Consider the following 22363-nt stretch of genomic DNA (forward strand, 5'->3'; position numbering starts at 1 on the left):
CTTCTTGCTCTGAAGCTAGCAAGAGACATGAGCCTTCTGCACGCCTGTGGAAAGGCTTGAGCCGGTTGACATGGAATACCAGAGGGGCTACCCCAGGGGCTCCCATGTCAACCAGATAATTGACTTCGCCCATCTTGGAGATTATCCTGAGGGGTCCAGTCCATTTATCTGCCAAAGCCCGAGGCTTGGTAGGCTCCATCACGAGCACCTCCTGTCCCAGATTCCAATCCACTTGCAATGCTTTAAGGTCATGCCAGTACTTATTCAATTCCTGGCTGGCCTTGAGATTCACTGTTGCCTGACCCTTCATCAGTGTCATCCTCTGTCTGAGGCCTAACACATAGTTTCCCACTTGCTTGGCGGGACCTGGAGGGGTGGCCTCCAAACCTTGTCTGATCAAAGCAAGGGGCCCCCTCACGGGATGTCCAAAGAGTAACTCAAAGGGGCTGAAACCAACACCCTCTTGAGGTACGTCTCTGTAAGCGAACAGCAGGCATGGCAGGAGGAGATCCCATTTCCTCCTTAGGGGCTCTTCCAAAGCTCCTAGCATGCCTTTGTGAGTTTTATGAAATCTCTCAACCAGACAATTGGTCTGGAGGTGGTAAGAGGTGGAGAACTTGTAGGTTACCCCGCACTCTTCCCACATGGTTTTCATGTAACTAGACATGAAGTTGGATCCTCTGTCAGAGACAACCTCCTTAGGGAATCCAACACGGGTGAAAATGCCCAGGAGAGCTCTGGCAACCACCTTGGCAGTAATAGTCCGAAGGGGTATAGCCTCATGGTACCTGGTGGCATGATCGACCAAGACCAGGATGAATCGATGTCTACCTGAAGTGGGAGGGTCAAGGGGACCGACAATGTCAATGCCCACCCTCTCAAATGGTGTGCCAACCACTGGCAATGGCTGCAGTGGGGCAATGACACTGCCTCCAGTCTTGCCAGACAACTGACAAGTTGGACAGGTCCTGCAGTGGGAATCCACGTCTACTCCCATCCGAGGCCAGTAGAATTGGGCAGAGAGCCTCTGCTTAGTCATCTTGGTCCCAAGATGACCAGCCAAGGGCACCTCGTGTGCCAACTGCAGCAGGAAGGGCCTGTAAACCTGGGGTACCACCAACCTCTTGAGGGCACCAGGTTCAGGCTTAGTGGGCTCACTAACAAGGAGCTCACCCTCCCAATAAATCCGGAATGTCCTAGGCACTTCTCCTTGTGCCTGGGACAGGGCCTGTTTCCTCAGACCCTCTAGAGAGTGGCACTCTCCCTGTCCCTTACAGAAGTCTGCCCGGGACAGTCCCCCTTCAACTAACAAGCATTGAAGGTTGGGATGATCCTCCGGGTCGAGAGCCTCTCCCACAGGAAAGTCTTCTGGCTCTTCTCCCACAGGAGTTGAGACGGGATTCACCACTAGACCCAGCCCGTCCAGAGCATGGATCCCAATGGGTGCTGTCGGAACACCAGGTAGAGCAGGGGTCCCTCCACAGAGGCAGCCTTCTTACTCTTCTGTTTTCTTCGTGCCTTGGGTTTCCCCGTCGGCAAGGATACCGGGCTCGCAGCTGGACCCTGTGTGACCTGCGATCGCAGTCATGGTTAGACCATCGTGATCATCCCTAACTCAACCAAATCGTTTTCCAACAAAATGTTCGCAGGCACGTTGTCCTGAACCAGGACCGGAAGCTTTGCTGTCTTGTCTCCAATCGTAAGGTTGACTAAGGGTACAGGCGATAATTTGGGAGGCCCACCAGCTAACCTGGTGGTTCTCAGAGGAGCACCTACATAGTCCTCTGGCTTGAGCAGGGTCCTGTCCACCACTGTCATGCTTGCCCCAGTGTCTCTCAAACCAGTAGAAAGCTGGTCATTCAGGAGGACACTTCTCAAAAACCTACGATTGTTCTGTGGGATAGTCGCCAGTACTTCTGCGTACTGGTCCCAAGCCCCAAGGGACACTAAGGAAATCTCTACGGGAGCACCGAAGATGATCCCAGTAGAGGAGGGGAGGACAGTGGCCTCCACCTCAGGTACGGAGTAGGGATAGGTCAGGCTGATAGCCTGGACTCCAAGTGCCTTACCCTTACACTTGGGGTCACCCCTTCGGTGATCCAGAGCACCACAATCCCAACATGTGCCAGGAGTGCGGGGTACGGTACTGGAACCACTGGGACCCAGCTTTGCTGCAGACGGACCACTACTCTTACTCCCACCCACAACAGACTTATCCCCACTAGGTTTTTGAGTCTTCGGAGAGGAAGGTTTTGGTTTACCCGACTGTGACTGCTTTTGGGACTCCTCAGATTTCTGAGAGGCCCCCTTTTCTTTGTCCTTGTCCTTCCCACTGGAGTCCTTAGGGGACACCTGGTGGGAGACCCACTTGTCAGCCAACCTAGCCAGCTTAAAGGGGTCCAAAATATTCTGGTCAGCAACATACTGACGCAGCTCTGGTGAACAGGTTTCCGAAAAATGGTCAAAAAACAAATGGTGGGACAATTCAACAAACGTTTTCACTTTGTAACCATCAATCCACCCCATCATGTTCATGTGCGCAGCACTCCCCCAGTCAATCCAAGACACATTCTCTCGGTTCTTAAATTCCCTGTACCGTTTAAGGTATTGGGTAGGCGTCTGACCAAACCTGGCAATTGAAGCAGACTTCATGCACTTATACTGACCCTTTTCTTCCACTCTCAGTTTCAGAATACAGTCATATCCAGTTTGAGGCACTCTGCTTAACAAACACTTAGCCCAATCTCTCTTATCAACATCGTGAATTGCACAAGCCATCTCAAACGCTTCAATCCATTGGAGGATATCAGAACCCTCTGCATACACACCAACCAAATCTTTCATAAACCTGGTTGCTGCAGACCTGCCACTCTCAACTGGTTTCGCTGAAGTCTCCACTCGAGCTTTCTCTAGCTGGATTCTTTGGTGCTCAGTGTCCCTATCCTTGAGTATCACTTGCTGTGCCAACTCCTCTTTCTTAAACTCAGCATCTGTTGCCAACTTTTTCTATTGAAAGGCCAACTGTTCCCGTTGTAGCTCCAATATTAAAAGTTCAATCTTCAGGGCTTCCCCCTGAAGAGCAGTGCTGGGGTTTGGAACAGAGGCAGCAGGAATAGTGGCATTCCCAGAATCGGATTCGGCGACAACCCTCGGGGTAGAGTCCTCATTGGTTGCATCCCCCCCTTCAAGAGCTTCACAATCAGTCTGGTAGTCTACCAGGGCAGCTACCAGCTCAGCCCTAGACTTATCCACAAAGTCTAATACCCTGGCTTCACAAGCACTCTGGAGAGCCTCTAAGCTCATCCGAGTGAATTTACCATTCGCAATAGATTCCATTGCTTATAATGCAGTTATCTTGTACACAACTAACCTTAATTTAGCAAAGTGCAGATATCCTTCGTAAGTGGCACGGTTATACAATGATTCTTAAAACCATAAGCATCCCACCGCTGCCACCAGTGTGAAGACGCCAGAGGGGGGTGTCTGTACTTCTGCTCTCTATATGGTAGAGGAGAGGCACAGAGGACCCAAGCCAAGATTCTCCATTATTGGTGCGTGGTCGAGCAATCAAGGCCTGGCTTCTCAGAAGCTGATGCAGGCTTGTTCTTAAGTACAGTGTAGTCCCCAAGCACCCACAAAGGAATGTCCGCACAATGTATAGGTTAAAACACAGTCTTTATATAATTAATATTCAAAGGTTAGATACAATATCACGATAACACACTTTGTGCTCATGGAAATCAACAATGGTAAATATATACAGTTCTAAAGTGGTACCACCACGATTATTAAATCTCATTAAAGTGCATCAACTATACTGTCAAAATGTCACACAGATCAATAAAGAGGAAACCAGCAGTAGAGAGAGGAAGGAAAGTAAGATGGTTGAACAATTGGCAGAATGCTGGCCCCGTACCACTACACATTTCTGTGTGGAGATCCCCCACCTGGGCAACCTGTAAAGCAAAGATGTATCACAAGCCCAGTCCATATATTGTTCTATGAGTCTTATTTCCTTCTACAATAGTTCTACAGCCCCAATGTACCTGGATTTGTAGCGATCCTCAGCGGGGAATCGACGGTCCTTCTTGAGTGCCCTCCCTTTAAGACAGGAGTCACAGGTCGTTGAATGTCCGACGGAGAACAGGTTGAGCTACGACGGTGAAGTGGCAGCTTCTTTCCTAGCGGTGCTCGTTGACGGGGAAGTGTAAACATCCTGCAAGGAAGAGGCGTGTGGGGCACCTCGGTTGTCGATAGTTCTGGACCGCAAAGAGTTTGAAGAACTGTGGCCCAGCAAGGGCGTCGAGTCGTCGGCGTCTCTGTGGTCTTTGGGTGGCGGGAAACCCACTGATGGATGCTCCTCGGCGCGTCAATGGTCAGGCCTTCTCCAGAGCGATACAGCGCGATGATGCGGACGAGAGCGTCCTTGGATTCGAAAGTTCTTAGGCAAACGGGAGCACGGCGGCTCCAGTCGGCGACGGCGGTCATCGACAGTGGCGGACAACAGTCCGGGTGCTTTACTTTGTGATTCTGCAGTGGTCCCCGTCTCGGGTCGGCACCCTTTCGAAGGTCTGTCTACCAGGGAGCTTTGGCAAAGATCAGCTGGTGCACGGTGGTCTCTCATAGCTCGGGAAGAGGGCGCCTTACCAGGTCCTCTCTGGGTCAGTCCTTGGAGGCACAGCAGCTTTCAGTTTGTGAAGGAGAGCAACCGCAATTCTTCTCGTCCAGCAGGGCTTCAAGGTCAAGCTTCAGTTACTCTAGTTACTCGTCGTAGTGAACTTCAGCTTCTGAACACGATTCCTAGCAGTGAGAGGTCCCCAGATATACTGTTGATCTCCCATTCATTCCGCTGGTTCATACTCAAGCATCCAATCATGACTAAGGGCATTCATGCAGGCAGGCAGCCAATCAGGCACACAGTGCATTCAGGCCATTCACTTCTCTCCAGACACTCACAACAAGTTATGTGTATTGGGACAAGTACCGAGCCATTCAACACTCCACACTGCACTCATACTGGTTTCGGGCAGGGCGGTCTCAGTCATTGTGTCAACCACTAGATACTAGACACCCACAACATAGAATGCGTATTCGTCACACACTCCATTCACCCAGGTCCCACCCACAGGCGTACCCATAACATACGGTCGTTGAGAAGGCTCCAGGTAGTCTGGTCAGCACTTCTCCACACTACCGTATATGGAACTTCCACCCAACAGCCAGCCAGGGGGAAGGGACAGAGTCAGGGCTTCTCGGGACTTCGGGAAGTTCAAGGTAACAGGCGATGGAAGGCAAGAGGCCATGGGGGCCATTTTGTCTCCATCAGGAATCTACCGATTCCAATGACAGGGCCTGGGCATCCCAAATGGAGGACGCTCAGGGCACCAGTCAATTCAGCACGGAGATACCACCAGCCCGTACCCTGCTCTGTGGGTCACACACAGGTGCCCAAAAACATACACTAGGTGCACAGGGTTGCACCCCTACCCATGGCTGCCATAAGGGTATCCCATGGGTCTGTTCACCAAAACCAAAGGAGAGAGCTGCACAGCCAAGAGTCCCACATGAACTCCTGCGCGGAAAACACGACAGAACACACGATAAAAAGCAGTAAAGGACAAGGATACGGAGGCCCCTGTCCCTCCGATGCATTTCCAGCATCACAACTTGCATCTGCATATCTTTTCAATCCAGGAAGCTCTTTATCTCTCCCCAGTGCAACAAGCCAAAATCTCTTCCCCTCTCCATTAACACTTGAATGGGAGTTCCTGGGGCAGAGAGCAGAAGGAAGGTGCCTTTTGTTTGGGGCAAGCTGTGGAATTGGCTTTGAAGTTCTTTGGCTTGCATCAGTTTACTTTAAAACTCAATTTGTTTAAATTTGTCTTTGAAAAAATAAACTTACATTTTCAAAATAGGCAAACAGATCTCTAATTCCAGTCTTTTTAAACATAGAGATTAAATAGTTGCAACCTATATTGCTTTTGATGGCAAGTCACTTAATTTCAACCATTTGATTTTACTGGCACAAGTTTAAGCTTCCAATGCACTTAATGACAGCTGTCACACAGGCAGCTGGCGGTAATGCGCCCATATTCTGACAGATTTTTACAGACAAGCACACTTTTTAATGTGGATATTCTTGTAATGGAATCTGATTTTCCTGACATTGTGTGCTTGTGGGGATTCTTTAAATAAGGTGATGAGTAACACCAAGCAAGGATGTTGGATATTTTCTGATGCTTAGAATCATTATTTTGTAATTTCAGCAACCAAGGAAAACAGGATTTCAGAGCACTTCTGGGTTTCCTTGCAATGAAGCACTGCCTTTCAGGTAATTTCCATTTCACTCTGTGGGCAGCCCAATGACAGGTTTCAGCAGTGTGGTCTCCTGTTCCACTACTGACACGGGCAAAGTAGATTGGCAGCCAACTTTTCCGGTTCCACTGCACAATTTTCAGAGGTTTAGCGCGCATAGGGCTTTTTGCGGCCATTTTGCTGGTTCTGGTGCCACCAGCACACAGTGATGTTGCAGGGCAGAGCCTAGTGGGTCAATACATCCCACAGATAGTTGAAGGTATTTTGGACCCAGGCCCAAGAAAGCCTTGTGGACAATGCAAAGGGTTTTAAATTTAATCCTTGCATCCACTGGGAGCCAATGAAGGGATTTCAGGGCTGTAGGGATACGATCCTAGGGCTTGAGGCTAAGGATAAATCTTGCAGTCCTGTTCTGGATTAGTTGTAAAGGGCGGAGAGTGGAGACAAGTAGATTAAGAAAGAGGCTGTTACAGTAATCCAGTCTGGAGAGAACCAGAGCTTGGGAGACAGTGAGCTTTTGAGGGAAGGAGAGGAAAGGGATAGTACCTCTAAGGAGGTGCAATAAAAAGTTAGACTTTTTGGAGACGTCTGAGATGTGTGCGGAGAAGGAAAGTGTGGAGTCAAAGGTAACCCTGAGGTTCTTAGCCACACAGGTGGGGGTAGGAGGAGGGCCAAGGGAGGCTGGCCAGAGAGTGAGAGGAAAGGATGGAGATGGTGTACCCATAAGGAGCATCTCGGTTTTGTTGGCATTTAGACAAAGATCGCTGGTGGCACACCAATTTTGAATGGCGATTAGACAATCAGAGATGAGGGAAGGAGAGGAGGAGGCTGAAGGAAGCCTGAAAATGAGTTTGGTGTCATCAGCATAGCACTGGAAAGTTGAGCAGAAAATGGAGGTGCAGTAGGCGAGAGTTGCCATGTATTGGTTGAAAAGCCAGGGCGAGAGGTTAGACTCCTGGGGGACACCACAGGTGGAGAGGGAGATAGAAGATAGGAAGGACCCAAGTTGTACCTGGGAGCGTCGATCAGAAAGAAAAACGGTCAGCCAGGCCAGAGCTTGATCAATGATACCCAGGTTATCCCTGAGACGATTGATCAGGGTGGTATAGTTGACTGTGTCCAACGCAGAGGAGAGATCAAGTAGGATGAGGACAGAGGGAATGTTAGAATCGAGGTTGGAGAGCATGTCTTCACGGCTGTTTTGTAGAGCAGTTTCCATGCTTCTGGCAGCTCTGAAGCCAGATTGGTGGTCATGGAGGGAGCCAACAGAGTCTGAATGAAGATTAAGCTGAGAGATGGCCAGCTTTTCCAGGAGCTTACCCAAAAAGGGAGTAATGGAAATGGGGCGATAGTTTGCTGGACATGATGGATCAGCAGTGGATTTCTTGAGGAGAGGATGCAAAAGGGAGTGCTTAAGAGGGGAGGGCAAAGAGCCAGAGGCAAAGGAGAGGTTGCAGAAATCGGCAAGGGTGGGAGCAAGGGTGTCAATGTGGTCCTTAATGGTTTTAGAGGAACAGGGATGGACCTGTTTTAATGAGGTTTTCATAGATCGGACTTGTCTAGCTACCTCATCAGGGGAGAAAAGAGGAAAGGAGGAGAAAGGGGAGGGGGATAGCTGAGGGAGGGTCAGCAAACCGAGAAGGAGAGGTAGGAGGAGGGGGAGTGGAGGAGAGGATGGACAGGATGTCCTGGGTTTTAGAGATAAAGTGAGAGGCAAGGGCATTGCATAGAGCCTGGGAGGTGAGAGGAGGGGTGGAGAATGCAGCAGGGTTGGCCAGCTCCTTGCAGATTTTGAAGAGTTCAGCCAAATTTTTAGATGCCGCAGGGACGCAGGCTTGTATGTGGACTCTCTTCTTAGTGCGGGCAGCAAGTCGGTATTGCCTTTGGAACAGGCGGCAGGCCAGTTTGTCAGAGGATCGGCAAGAAGCCCTCCATTTCCTCTCCGCGGCCCTACACTTATGTGTAAGTGTAGCTAGGTCAGAGTCATACTAAGAATTGCACTTGGCTTTGGACTTCAAATGGAACCTCATGACGGGGGCAAGAGTATCAAAAGTAGCAGAAATGGAGAGTCCAGATGGCCAGAGATTGCAGTCTTAGGATGTGGATGTTATCGTAGAATGTGCCAAAGACTGAGTGATGAATCCAGTGGAGTTCTCACAAAGACCCGACCTAAAGTCTCCTCCCAGGAGCCAGGGAAAGGTAGACGCTTCCTGATCCTGATCCTGGGGGTGCTATTAGCCAGGAGGATCCCCTGGGAGAAGGGTCCCAGGGGAACAGGAGGATTCAGTCTGGTGAGACACAGTATTTATTTTGTTTAAAGAAGGAAGTATCAGAGCTACCGGAATATGTAATAGTTAGCTGTCAGAGAAAGCTTTTATTTTCCCAAGTTAACTATTTAAATGATGTGGGGGGAACCATCATACCCAGTTGTGTACTGGGTGTAAGAACCCACCTTTTAAAATAACTGGTACTCATAATGGTGAAAGCCTCTATGATTCCCTGGGCAATATAAAAAAAGAGCCTTTAAGATTTACCAACTCAAACTCTGAAGACCATAATTCCCCAGTAAAATTGAACCCGTTATTAAATCCTTAAAATACTCCTTTAGGGAATATAAATGAGAAAAGAAATGAACTCGATGTTGATCCTTTTATTAGAAAAGCCTATTTTTGCATTGTGGACTCCAGGTCCCACAATTCCCAAAATAATGGGATGAAAAAGAGGGCTGCAGAGGCATGAGACTGCAGGTTGCAGCATATTAGGGATAATGACCCACACCTGGGGGAGACTGGAAGGTATAAAGCTCTGCCTCAGGTGCGGGCCATGGAGAAGAGTGGCAGTAGGAGGTGGAGTAGTCATGATCTCTCCACGTTGCAGTAGAAGCAGAATCTGGAGAAGAACAGAGATGCCGGGACCACTATTGAGTATCGAGCAGTTGCCGGTCCTGAGAGGGTCTGTGCCTCTAGAAGCGTTAATTGCAGAGTTCGCGCAGCGAGAAGCGTTGAAGTCAGAAGCTTTCTCCCTGGAGACCAGAATTGCAAAGGCGGCGAAGCAACAAGAATGAACTTTGAAACCCTTCCACAAAGTACGGCTGGCTCTGGTGGCAGGCAAGCACCGGAGAGCCTCTTGTGCAGAGAAAGCTCCTTTTTCGAGTGCCGCAGCTGCAGGAGACCGAAAGAAGCAGGTGCCAGTCCGTGGTGAACAGCAGAAGACCTGGAGGCAGCGGAGCGAGCGAATATGCATGCCAAACCCAGTGAGTTTACTGTTGAGTTGTGACCCCGGAGTGCTTCGTGATCGCTCGCTGACCAAGCTGGGGTGTTTCAAAGAACCATTATAAACAAAGTGAAAGCGACAATTAACCTTACATTTATTTATTTATATTTATTGATTTATTTTGACACCTGTAAAGCGCACCAAACCCTAAGGCATATAGGCACTGTTTTTTTTAAAAATAAGGCAAAAAAAGTACATACATACATGCGTGGGAAGGTATAGGTTAACAATTCTGTACAGACATCTAGGCGCAGATTCTTTGCAAAGAAGTACATATATAAAAGCAAAGTAGGGTACAGGTTAACAATTCTGTTGAGAGTCACACCTGCGGTAAAGCAGTGCTGGAGAGAGTAGATGTTTAGGCGGAATTGTACTAGACAATTACTTTAGCTACTCTTGTGTGAAAAGCCAGGTATTCAGGCTTATACGGAAGGGCCAATAGGACGATTCAGATCTTAGTGAAGACTGAAGATGGTAGAGTGTTCCAGTGTTTGGCAGCTACCACTGGGAAGCTACTGCCCCATGCTTTCTGTATTTGTGTGTTAAGGAGAGGGTTTTGAATAAGATTCGATCATGGACCGGCAACCAGTGGGCATTCCGTCTCGTCATGGTGATGTGTTTGTTTTTTGGGATGTTGAGGGCTGCTCTTAGGGCATTAGTTTGAATCACTTGAATCACCTGAAGTTTTTAGATGTTACGGCTGTTAGTACCTGCATAGAGGGCGTTGCAGTAGTCTAATCTGGATAAGATAAGAGCTCTAGCCAGTGTAATACAGCTGTCTGATGACAGGAAAGGTCTACAGGGATTAATGAGCTTTGAAATGTAAGCTGCTGCTTCTGCCTTGGCTTTGACTTGTATGGTTAAGGTGAGAGTTGAATTAAGGTAAATACCAGATGTTTTTACTTCCTTGGAGACATTTATAGGGATGCCATTAATAGCAAAGCTAATGAAGGAGTCACATAGTTTTAGACGGTTTTGTGAACCTATGAGGAGTAATTCTGTTTTTTCATCGTTGAAACAGAGGCCATGTAGGTCCATCCAGGCCTGGATGGTTTGGTCAATTTCATTTAGTGATTTTGAGCCTGAGTCATATGTGCCTGTGATGGTTATGAGGATTTGGGTGTCATCTGCACAGTTGGTGTAGGTGAAACCCAAGTCATCGAGAAGCTCGAAAAGAGGTTTGGTGAAAATATTATAGAGTGTAGGGGAGACGCATGATCATTGAGGAACTCTACAGGGGACTGGGGATAGCATTGCTGCTGCAGTAGGTGCAAAGACCTTCATAGTTTGTTTGGATAGGAAGGTTTGTATCCAATGTATGACTTTGGTTGAAAAGTGGGCCGCCGAGGTGAGGTGTTTGTAGAGAATGTTGTGGTTGACTAAGTCAAAGGCTGCTGATAGGTCAAGTAGGAGCATGAGTGCTAGCTTGCCCTTATCTTTGATCTCATTCATTTGTATTTTTAAATCCAGGAGGGCTGATTCAGTGCCAAGCCTTGGACAGAAGCCTGATTGGTGAAGACCTAGGAAGTTGTCAGATTCCAGATGATTTTGGATTTACAGATAAGCTGCTCTGTCCAGTATTTGAGGAAAGGTACTGTTGTTATAGGGCAGTAGTTTGTAGGTATGTTGGGGTCTAGAAGTGTTTCCTCAGTAAAGGGAGGACCCACGCCTCTTGGAGATTAGTAAGGACAGTGTTTGTTTCAAAAGAGGCATTGATTAGGGTTGTGATGAAATGGGTACGTTCGGCTGTGCAGTCTTTGATGAGCGAGGCCGGGCAGATGTCACCTTGACACCTGGAAGGCTTGAGACTTGTGATGATTTTCAATACTTCTGTTGTTGAGACAGGGGCGAATTCAAATTGTGTATTAGTTTTCTGGGGTGTATATAAAGGCACCTGATAGGTTAGGGAGGGAGTTAAGTTATTATTTTTCAATTCAATTTTCGATTGTAATAGGGCGATTTTGTCAAGGAGAGCTTTTTGTGCACCAGGCAGTGTCTTTAACACACGATTCTTGTGGTGGGACTGGCGATATAAGTTCTCGTAGAATGGCAAAGAGCTCCTTAGTGCCAGAGTTGGCTTTTGCAATTCTTTCGTTATGTGTGGCACTTTTGGTTTGGATGATAGCTTGTTTATAACTTTTAGAGATAACTGTGAAGATTTATTTTTTGTATTCGGTAGGGTATTTTTTGCAGTTGGTCTCAGCGGTTTTCTTAGTACTGCGCATAGATTTGAGGTTAGGGGTGTACAATGAATTTAGGTGGGCTAGATATTTAGCTTTGCACATGTTCAGTGGTGCAACTTTGTCAATGGCAGCCAAGAGAGTTAGATTATATAAATCTACCATAGTGGAGTGGTCATTGACAGAGTTGTCAAGGTATTCGGTAATTGATTGAAAGACCCTCCTGGATATAAATGCGCCACACTTTAAGTTTGATGGTTCCAGAACTGCGGTTTATTAGCACACACAATTCTAGAATATTTCGGACAGTTTGCCCTTCATGGTAACACGTGTTTCGGCAACTAAACAGTGCCTTACCAAACCAGGTCGGCACATAGTAAAAACAAGTTTAGATCAATTGGATATCAGCAACACTTAGAAAAACAAAAATGATATTGTCAAATACAAGATAATATGTTACATATATGTAATTGTAACATGTGTTGGTGTGAGACAGAGAAAAGGGGGATGGGTAAAGGCGAAGGATAATGCGGTAAAAGAAAGGCCAATGGGAGAAAAAACAAAACTTAGATTAGAATTGGGTATATATATCACCTAAATTGGTAAAGCGTCTTTGTCAAAATGGACTATTGTTAACATAAAGTGCCATGTAACCTTTCAATTTTACCACTGCTATGATTGCGGTAATTTTAAAAAACGGTAATTAACTGATATTGATTTTATCAAAATATATACATACCATTGGTCTATTTCGTTGCATTTGGGCACCTACATATGCCTACATTTCCTCCATTGAAAACATTCAATTAGTATTGTACAACAAAGAATTAAATCGTTAGTTTACCTGTATTGAATGACAACCGTGTCTATGTAATGCAGTCTGTTGAGGTAGTAATAACCGAGTTAAATCCCTAAATGAAACATAATTAGGGTTAACTGATGCCACTCTTTGATGTTGCACTAAATTTACTATTGCGTATATACTGACTTGTATGTGTAAAAAAGGTACATAAATGTAATGTGTCCAACTCATTATATCCTATGTTGTTTCAATCGTAGGAAATGGTGAAAAACGATGATTTTCAAGATTAATGCATTAAGCGGTCATGATTTTGATAAATAAAAATAAAACATGTGCGTACTATAGCGCTTCTGAATTGCTAAACACAAAGACCCAACAACTTGATACGTGCGCGATTGTGCATTTAAATCTAGTACATAGAGAGTGTTGAATCGGGTTTCTCTTATTATTGGTGCGTTACTCGGGATGGCTGAGAGAACGATTCCCGTAATGCGAGAGCTCGCAGATAAGCTACTCGCTTGTAACAAAAATTGTTTTCCTCATGTGCACACTGTTGTGCCCTTACCATATGAACGCAGCTCTTTTGCCACTACTGCTAGGCTGCTTCGCGAGCCGAAAGAAGCCATTGCATAAATGAGGTTCTGTTGACTAGTGGCGCCATGGCAACCAATTAGTCCTTTCTTGGTTGCCATGAACCTGTCGGCCATGTTTTGGGACAAAACTAGTGTTAACAAGGCCAAAGACGTAACAAAGCCTTGACCATATGAATTAGTGCTGTGGTATCTTTGCTATGTAAATTATCAAAGCCACAGTCCATTTAGAATATCACAATGCCCATCACAGGTTGTGCTTGGGCCAAGTTGGATGGTATTGTATTCAGTAATAGGGTGCATCAGGGGTAGTAGTTTCTTTGCTGTGATGTTGCACATGTTTCTAGATAAGGTGGCTGGTGCTAGTGGAGGGGGGTATCTGCAGAGAAGTTCTACAGGATGCTGAAGATGACGTGATGGTCACACCAAGGACATGGGATGTTGGTGTTACAGTTAAGGTCTGCCAGCTAGTCAAGGGTTCGAGCTTTGATATGTGTGGGGTTATTAATACAGTAAGGTCTGCCAGCTAGTCAAGGGTTCGAGCTTTGATATGTGTGGGGTTAATAATACAGTGTGAGAAGCCTGAAGCTCCAACGGTATTAGCAAGTGCAAGGGCATTGTCATTGGTAGGGTCGTCGAATCCCAGATTTAAATCTCCCAGCAGTATGATTTGTGACGATGGCTAGGTGTTCACTGTGAGGAATTGTGCTACATCTTGTTCGAAGAAAAGCACTGGACCTAGTGGTCTATATATAAGGTGGAGGGTCAAGGTGACTGAAGAGGTTAATATAATTTTGATGTATAGTAGTTCACCAGAATGGAATGGTTGGTTAGGGATTACCTTTAGGTGGAGTTGGTTCATAGCAATGAATGCTACTCCTCCTCCTTTCGAGACCTGTCTATCTGTTCTGTAGATAGTGTAGCTCTGAAGGATGGAAAGGGAGATTGCTGGGCCGGCTTCTGGGCCGGCTGCTGCATGGAACCATGTTTCAGTGATGGCTAGGAAGTCTAGATTGTTTGTGGTGATAAGGTCTGCAATATCTAGAGCATGTGCATTGTTTATGGGGGCTAGGTTGGCCTCAGTGCTAGGTCGGTGCGCCAGAGCTGGTGGGATCAATGTGCTCACCTTTGAGGTTGAAACTAGTGTAATGGGTTTTGGCAGAGAGGTGGTGTGGGCGTTGGATTTTGGGAGACCCAGGGCAGAGGTGTTCAGTTTATTGGTGGCAACCGGTCGAGTCATGTGTGGTGTTGTTCAGATTGCATCTAGTAGCAATTAAGTCAAGGGTGGAGACCTTTGAGTTGTGATGGGTGACTGGCGAGGGAGGTTGCTGAGATCTCATGGTAGAGTGGGAGGTGGTTTTTGAGTTGAGGTGTGCATTCCTCCAAGTGATCGATGGGGTTGTTGTTTGTTTGCAGAAGCTGGGGACCTGTAGCTAGGTGAGCCATTAACCTAATGTTCTGAGTGATCCGTGGGCCGGGTTGAATAGGGCTAGGCGTGAATTTAAATGTTGTGATCTGAGGGACCGGGGACCAGGGATGGCTGGGCCTGGGAATAGGCTTAAATTCCACGTCCAATCCGTGGATCAGTTGGGAACTCGTATCCACGGATTTGTCATCCCCACAAATCTTTCGAAAAAACGGGAACCCTGGAGTTGGTCCCCTGATAAACCAGGATCTAGGCTGCAGAAAGATTTGGAAACAAACAAATAGGAGGTGCGCAGGGGAGAGGGAGTCCCGACATTGATAACTCCAACCAACGAAAAACTTAAATTCCATGTCCATTGGAGAGGCTGAGAGGTTAGGTTGGCATGCATATGGAAGGAATCATGTAGGTGGGATGGTGTGAGAGTCTGCAAGGTTAATTGACATTTTTAAGGTGAGTGTGCATTTATGATTGGGAGTGACGTATTAAGGAAGGAGGGTGAGGCGGGTTGTTAGTTTCTGGTTGCCCATGTCTTTGTGGGACAAGGCAGGAGTGTGTCAGGGCCTAGTGATGTGATGTTACATGAAAGCAACAGCCAGTGGACGCCGCTAGGTGTTGCTTCTAGGCAATGTGGGTGGAATGCTGTGTGTAGAAAGAAGCTTGGGAGGCAGGTTTAGCTACAGTTGGTCAGGGGCACACAACTAGGTATAAGTTCACCAATGGAACCTATCACACTGGAGTTAATTATTGGGGCACTTCTAGATGCAATTAAGCATGGGGATATCACTAAATGGTGTTGAACAAATGGGCAGTTGATCAGGAGGACACAATTAATGCAAGTAATCACAAGGGGACGTCTAAATGCAATTAATCATAGTGACACAGGAAAATGCAGTTGATCAGGGGGACACAGCTCACAAGGGCATTTCTAAATGCAATTAATCATGGGGACACAGCAATTGCAGGTAATCTTAAAGGGCACTTCTAGACACAATTAATCATGGGGACACAGCTAATGCAGGTAATCACAGGGGCACTTCTAAATGCAATTAATCACGGGGACACAGCTATTGCAAGTAATCTTAAAGGGCACTTCTAGATGCAATTAATCATGGGGACACAGCTAATGCAGGTAATCATAAGGGCACTTCTAGATGCAATTAATAATAGGGATAGAGCTAATGCAGGTAATCACAATCTACATGCAATTGATCACGGGGTCACAGCTAATGCAGTTAATCTTAAAGGGCTCTTCTAGATGCAATTAATCATGGGGTCACAGCTAATGCAGGTAATCTTAAAGGGCACTTCTATATACAATTAATCACGGGGACACAGCTAATGCAGGTAATCACAATGGCACTTCTAAATGCAATTAATCATGGGGATACAGCTATTGCAGGTAATCCTAAAGGGCACTTCTAGATGTAATTAATCATGGGACACAGCTAATGCAGGTATTCATAGGGGCACTTCTAGGTTCAATTAATCACAGGGACACAGCTAATGCAGGTAATCGCAAGGGCACTTCTAAAGGCAATTTATCATGGGGGCACAGCTATTGCAGGTAATCATAAGGGCACTTCTAGGTGCAATTAATCATGGGGTCACAGTTAATGCAGGAGATTATAAGGGCACGTCTAGATGCAATTAATCATGGGGACACAGCTAATGTAGGTTATCACAGGGACACCACTTGTAGATGCAATTAATCATGGGGACACAGCTAATGCGGTATCATGTAATATTATCCCCACCAAAAATATCACTGTATACATGGTCGTCGGGAGCAGCCATAGGCGATATTTTTAGTGGGGATAATATTTGGGGGTTTTTGGACCGGGGGTTGCAGGGGTGTCCCCCGCTCCCTTTAAAATAATATGGTGGTTGCAGGGGTGTCCCCCGCAGGATCCATGCCTTAATATCAGCGTAAAAATATGGCAATATTTTTGAATGGCAATATTTTTTCAGAGATATTAACACATGGAACCGCTAATGCAGATAATCAAAGGGGCACTTCTAGATGCACTTAATAATGGAACACACCGAATGCAGGTAATTACAGGGGCAGTTCTAGGTGCAATTAATCATGGGGACACAGCTAATGCAGGTAATCACAAGGGCACTTCTGAGTGCATTGAGAAATGGCGCACAGCAGGTACAGTGTTCTCTGGTCATGCTGAGCAGGTCCCACCTCTCGAGTCAGCTTTTAGAATAGGAGAATGGGGGGAAGTGGATAAAGTCGAGTGAACGACATTGATGGATCTTTAAGGTCAGTGACAGGCTCGGGTGTACAGATAGGGGCTGTCTTCCAGGGAACGCTCATGTGTACTGGGACATGTCGGGGGGGAATAAACAGAAGTCCCTGTTTCTGAATGTGTTAAAGGATGATTGCTGGAATAAGCAGGGCGGCCTTACCAGTGTAGGTGGACATTTTTGTAAGCCTGCTTTCACGAGGATATGAGGCAGATTGTCCCCTTGAAGCTCCGTCAACCACGGACAGGCTCAGACAGGAGACTTAAGAGTAGGGCCTTTGGAGGTGGGCCGGCTTCACCTGACGGCGATTGTGATTGGGGAAATAGAGAGGGCCTTGGCCAATCGTGAGTTGTCATCTTAGGTAGAACGAAGCACTCCAGTGCTCGTGTTGCAGGGGGCCATCTTGGAATGGCTGAGAGTGCGGACTCTAGAATTGAATACATTGAATCTACATTGACTCTGACTCTACATTGAATACTGAACTAATGTAAAGCGAACTAATATTCCATGTGAAAACTAAGCTGATATAAAAAGAAGGAGGTGGCAGAATAAGAACTTGACAAACAGGCCAAAGAGGTTTGGCCAGAATAACAGCCAACAACGAGAAAAAGCAATGTCCAGAGAAAAAAGTACAAACAACTATTTCCAAAGCCAAAAGTGAATTATTCCAAGGTAAGTTAGAAGAAACCAACATTGCCTGTTTCAAGGGAGGGCAATTAAGAAGCCAAGGGTTTGTAAAACCTATTACCCATATATAAAGAAGGTCATAAGAGAAACTGACTTAAACTCATATTGCCAAAGCCAAAGAAGCTCAAGAGAGAAACAGAACCATTCTAAGCATTTGGTTGATACTGAAGAAGGGGAAAAAGAGTGGCAGAAGGGCTTCCCTTCTAATAGGAGGTATCCAGAAGGAGTGGAGCATAACCTGCATTGCGAGTGGCAATCACAGGAGTGTACAAAACAGCACCAGTGTGTTTCAGAAATGCTTACATTGATGTTGTGAAGCAAAACACATTGTTAACTTGTTGGAAGATAACCCTTACCACAGAAGTACTTGTAGTTTGTAGTTTTCATTCTGTCCTGGCAGGTGAGTACACCAGGGCAGAGAACCTTTTAGTAGTAGGCCTGGCAGGTGAGGGGACCAGGTGGAAATTGGTGAAGTACTGTGGTGTGGTTACAAATCTGTAAGAAGAAGTTGCCACTAAAGTATTTTGTGAACTTTTAAAGAATCATCCTGGGAAATTAATATTGCTGGAGCAAGTGTGTATGAACCTCTGCAGGAGCTTCTAACTTTGTTAAAACCTGTTGTGTGAACTGTTGTAGAATTATACTAATAAAGACATTTTTGTTGATCCGAATGAAACAAGAAAGTATTCATGATTTATAAAAAGAAGTTGCTTTGAAGTTGAAAGAGGAAAAACCTCGTTGAACAAATCTGAACTATTGGAACTTTTTTGTCAAGATTGAATCCATAGAACCGCTTTGGAACTTTTGTTGCCAAGTTTGAATCAAAAGAGCTGCATTGGACCTTTTGTTGTTGAATTGGAATCAAAAGAACTGCATTGGAACCTTTTATGAGACTGGATTTCCTTATCCTTTTGGAACTGTTGAAAAGAATCCTGCTTGAATCTGGGAAGGGGACTTCACCTAGATCATAAGGAGAAACCATTATGATGTGAATTTAACTGTTATATTTGTTGCTTTTGTACTGTCATATATTACCTTGTTGAGTTGGTATATGTAAAAGTGTGAGGGACAGAAACCGTTCGTTAGAGTGCTTCCTCCAGTTTATTTTAGTCATGGAAATCATCGCCAGGGCAAGGATAGTGAGGCATTTATCCAACCCTTTGCGTTAATAAAATGGCATCTTTTGAAACATCTTCCCGAAGTTGTCTGCCTCACATTTCTGACCCAACAGAATTGTAGCCTCAGAAAAACACTGAGGCGCAGACCTGGTCACTCAAATCGGGACAAAGTCCCTTCCCACACCGTTAAATTTGTCTAACAGAAAGAATTAACAAATTGAAAGGTCATGATAGAAACAAACACACTATATTAGTTTCCCAAGAAGTGCATTAATTTCACAAAAAATGTATAAAATCATCATTGGTTGCAAAACAAGAATCAATGCATAAGGTACAATGAATTGCATCCTTCATTTATATCAACAATGTTCAAGCACAGTGGTCAATGTGCTAAAGGGTAAGATCAGAATGAAATCTTATTGAGGAATACATTCACAAAACGAAATGCAATTAATACATTAAACAAAGAAAATATCTGTAATTTGCAACAAAATACATGCAATATTATCATACAATCACATTAGTACACTACGCGTTTCAGGGTAACAACTCCCTTCTTCAGGTGTGAATGTTGATTGCGTTTCTTCAATTTCTACAGAAAATACAATAAAAAATGTAATGTCACTATTCTAGTAATCATGGTCCAATTGAACAACTATGAATGGCAACAAGGAAGTAATTAATTAGACTAACCTTCAGAAGAAAGGTCGGTCTACGACCTCAGCACTCAAAGCCGGCAAAAAGAATTCTGCCAAACTGATGGGTCTTCAATGTTAGCCACAATTACATGTGCCCTGAATGGCAACCACTATTCCTATTCACCAACAAAGGCAAATGAGATTTAACCAGATCTAGAATGACAAAAACAGAAACAAGACAACAGGTCACAGTGAGCCAATATTCAAGCTAAAGTGTAAGTAAAATGCACTGCAGTGCAGTCCAAAGGGGCCTCAATGACCTGTGTGCCAGCGAGCAGTGTCTACCTGTCTGCTGTATGTCAAACATGCGATGCAGGAACGGAAAAACGGCTGCTGTAACAGCCTCCCGTCCTGCATCGCATTTACATCTATTCCAGTAGTCAGTAACATGATCACAGAGCGATCATGTGATCAGATGGTCCCTCGTACTGCACGAATGCCGAACGTGTAATCATATTCCAAAATAGCGCATGAGTGAAAATAGACAGCAACGGATTACCAGCAATAAATAACCTGAAGGTGTTTTCTCACTAACAAATATGAAAAAACATAATAACAGAAATTTTATAAATACGAACGGCAAAATCTCCATGTGACAGTCAAATGCATACGTCACGTCACAACCACTCGTATGAATGGAATGCTACATCAGGAATGGAAAGGCTTGCGAGAAACGCCACGCCATGGTGCGTGTGGTGGGCAAGAGGCGAAGCGAGTCACAACTCCCCATGGTGTTGGGGGTCTCTGGGTGCCCCCGCTGCGTGCCCGCGAGCCCCAGCATGCACAGATGGGACACCAACACGTCTGCACGCTTCGGGCTCCCCGGTCGCTCTGTCGCGGCCGGGAACGCCCCGTTTATTTAAGGCGCACGCGGCGACGTGCAACGTCACGCCGCCGCGTGCGTATCCCCTCACGGGGCAACGCCACACTCCTCCTTTTTCGGGGAGGAACAATAACAACAAACCACATCAAACATATTACTACCCACACAGGCATGTATAACTCGCAAGCCCCAGGCCCCCATTTATTAACAGCCTCCCGGATCCCCTTCACTCCGGAGCCCAGTCAATCGGCCCCAGCACATAGTCTCCGAGGTAGGCAGGTCTCCCTCGCCCAGCCCTCTGGGGGTACCTCCCACCTACCTCAGTCGCCGGACTCCCGGCCGCCCCGGTGTCTCGTGCTGGTGACCCCACGAATTCCCCCCGGGGGGTGTCTTCATCCGGGAGGACCGTCTCATCCGGGTCAGGCGGGAGTTCAGTCCGAGAGTCCCCCAGTTTCTTGAAGAAGCTCACGTTCCGGGTGACGGCCGACTTCCCATCCGAGGCCGTCACCATCGACCCCTTCACCGCCACTACGTCCAGCGGCTCGGGCTCATATGGAAGCGAGAGTTTCCCATGAGGATGCCGGTTCCTAATCAACACTTCGTCGCCCGGTTCCAGCCGCTGCGGACGAAGGCCCCTCCGTAGATTTTCCTGACTGGTCCTTGCCAGCCGCTCCGCTTCCACCCGTTGGTCGTCTATTACCCCGGGTACTTTCTCCTGCACCTCCGGGAGGAGACCTCAGGGGCACCTGCGGAACAGAGCCTCAGCCGGGGCCACCCCAGTTGAAGCATGTGGGGTAGTGCGGTACACTCTTAGGAACTGGTATAGCGCCCACTGGAGAGGCTGACCTTGTCCCTGAGCTATCCGGAACGTCTTGTTTAATGTCCTCATCAGCCTCTCTGCGTCCCCGTTCGCGCGGGGCCACAACGGGGACACCTTCCGGTGGGCCACTCCGCAGCTCTCGAGGAATTCCGAGAACCTCGCGCTCTGGAATGGGGATCCATTGTCCGAGCACAGGGTCACAGGGAACCCATGGGTGGCAAAGATCTTCTCCACAGCGCCCACCACGTGCTCGAATGCCACCGACTCAACGAATTCCACCTCCGGGTATCGCGAGTACTCATCGACGATGGCTAGGAAATGAGTACCCACGGCCGTGGATCCGAAGTCCGCATGCACAACTTCCCATGGGCGGGTCCCCCGTGGCATTACCTCGATCTCGGGCTCCCGTTGTACTGGGGAAGCCGCCTGGCACCATACACAGGCCGCTACGAAGTTGTCCACCTTCTTCTCCAGCTCGGGGAACCACACCTTCAGCCTCAACCTCGCCTTCGTTTTGGCGGCCCCTTGGTGTCCCTGGTGCGCCAGGTTGATGACTTCGTGGACCTTGGAGCCCGGCACCACCAGGCGATCACCCCGCAGCAACAGACCCGACTCCGTGAAGGACAGTTCATCCCTCACCTTCCAAAGTTGCTCGAGGGTCACCTTGGCCTCCTGCGTGCGCCCGGCCACCAACTCCAGCACGGTCTTCCAGGACCCCGATTGCATCGAGCTTCGCAGGATGCGGAAGCATTCGTCATTGGCTGCTGCGGTCTCCAGTTCGGGGAGCGGCATCGCATTGGGGGTAGCACTCTCGACCACCATGCTCACGTGATCATCGGCCTCCTCAGCACACGACTCTTGGGCGGGCCCGTCCCTGCCCACCGGATGCCTGGACAGGTAGTCCGCCGCATTGTTGGCCCCTGGCCTGTAGATAAGGTTAACGCCATATTCTAGGAGGGCCAGCATCCATCGCTCGATCCTGGCTGGTGGTTTGGAGGAGGATCCGGCCATGATTGGGATCAGTGGTTTATGATCTGTTACCACTGTCACAGGTCTCCCCAGCACATATAGCCGAAAATGCCGGCAGCCCCACAGAACCGCCAGGGCCTCTCGCTCAATCTGAGAGTACCTCTGCTCGGTTTCGGAGAGGGCCTTGCTCGCATAGGCCACGGGCTTCATTCCTCCGTCTCTGCTCACCTGGGTGAGGACCGCCCCAAGGCCAAACGGGCTGGCGTCCACAACAATCTCCGACTCCAAGGCAGGGTCAAAGAAAGCCACGGTGTCCTCCGCTGTTAGTGCACCTTTGATGTCCTCGAATGCCGCCTGTTCTAACGGGCCCCACTGCCAGATAGTGTCCTTTTTCGTCAGAGCCCTCAGA

Source organism: Ambystoma mexicanum, chromosome 2q, assembly GCF_040938575.1.
Source record: "Ambystoma mexicanum isolate Mex_15411 chromosome 2q, UKY_AmexF1_1, whole genome shotgun sequence".
Classification (NCBI taxonomy): domain Eukaryota; kingdom Metazoa; phylum Chordata; class Amphibia; order Caudata; family Ambystomatidae; genus Ambystoma; species Ambystoma mexicanum.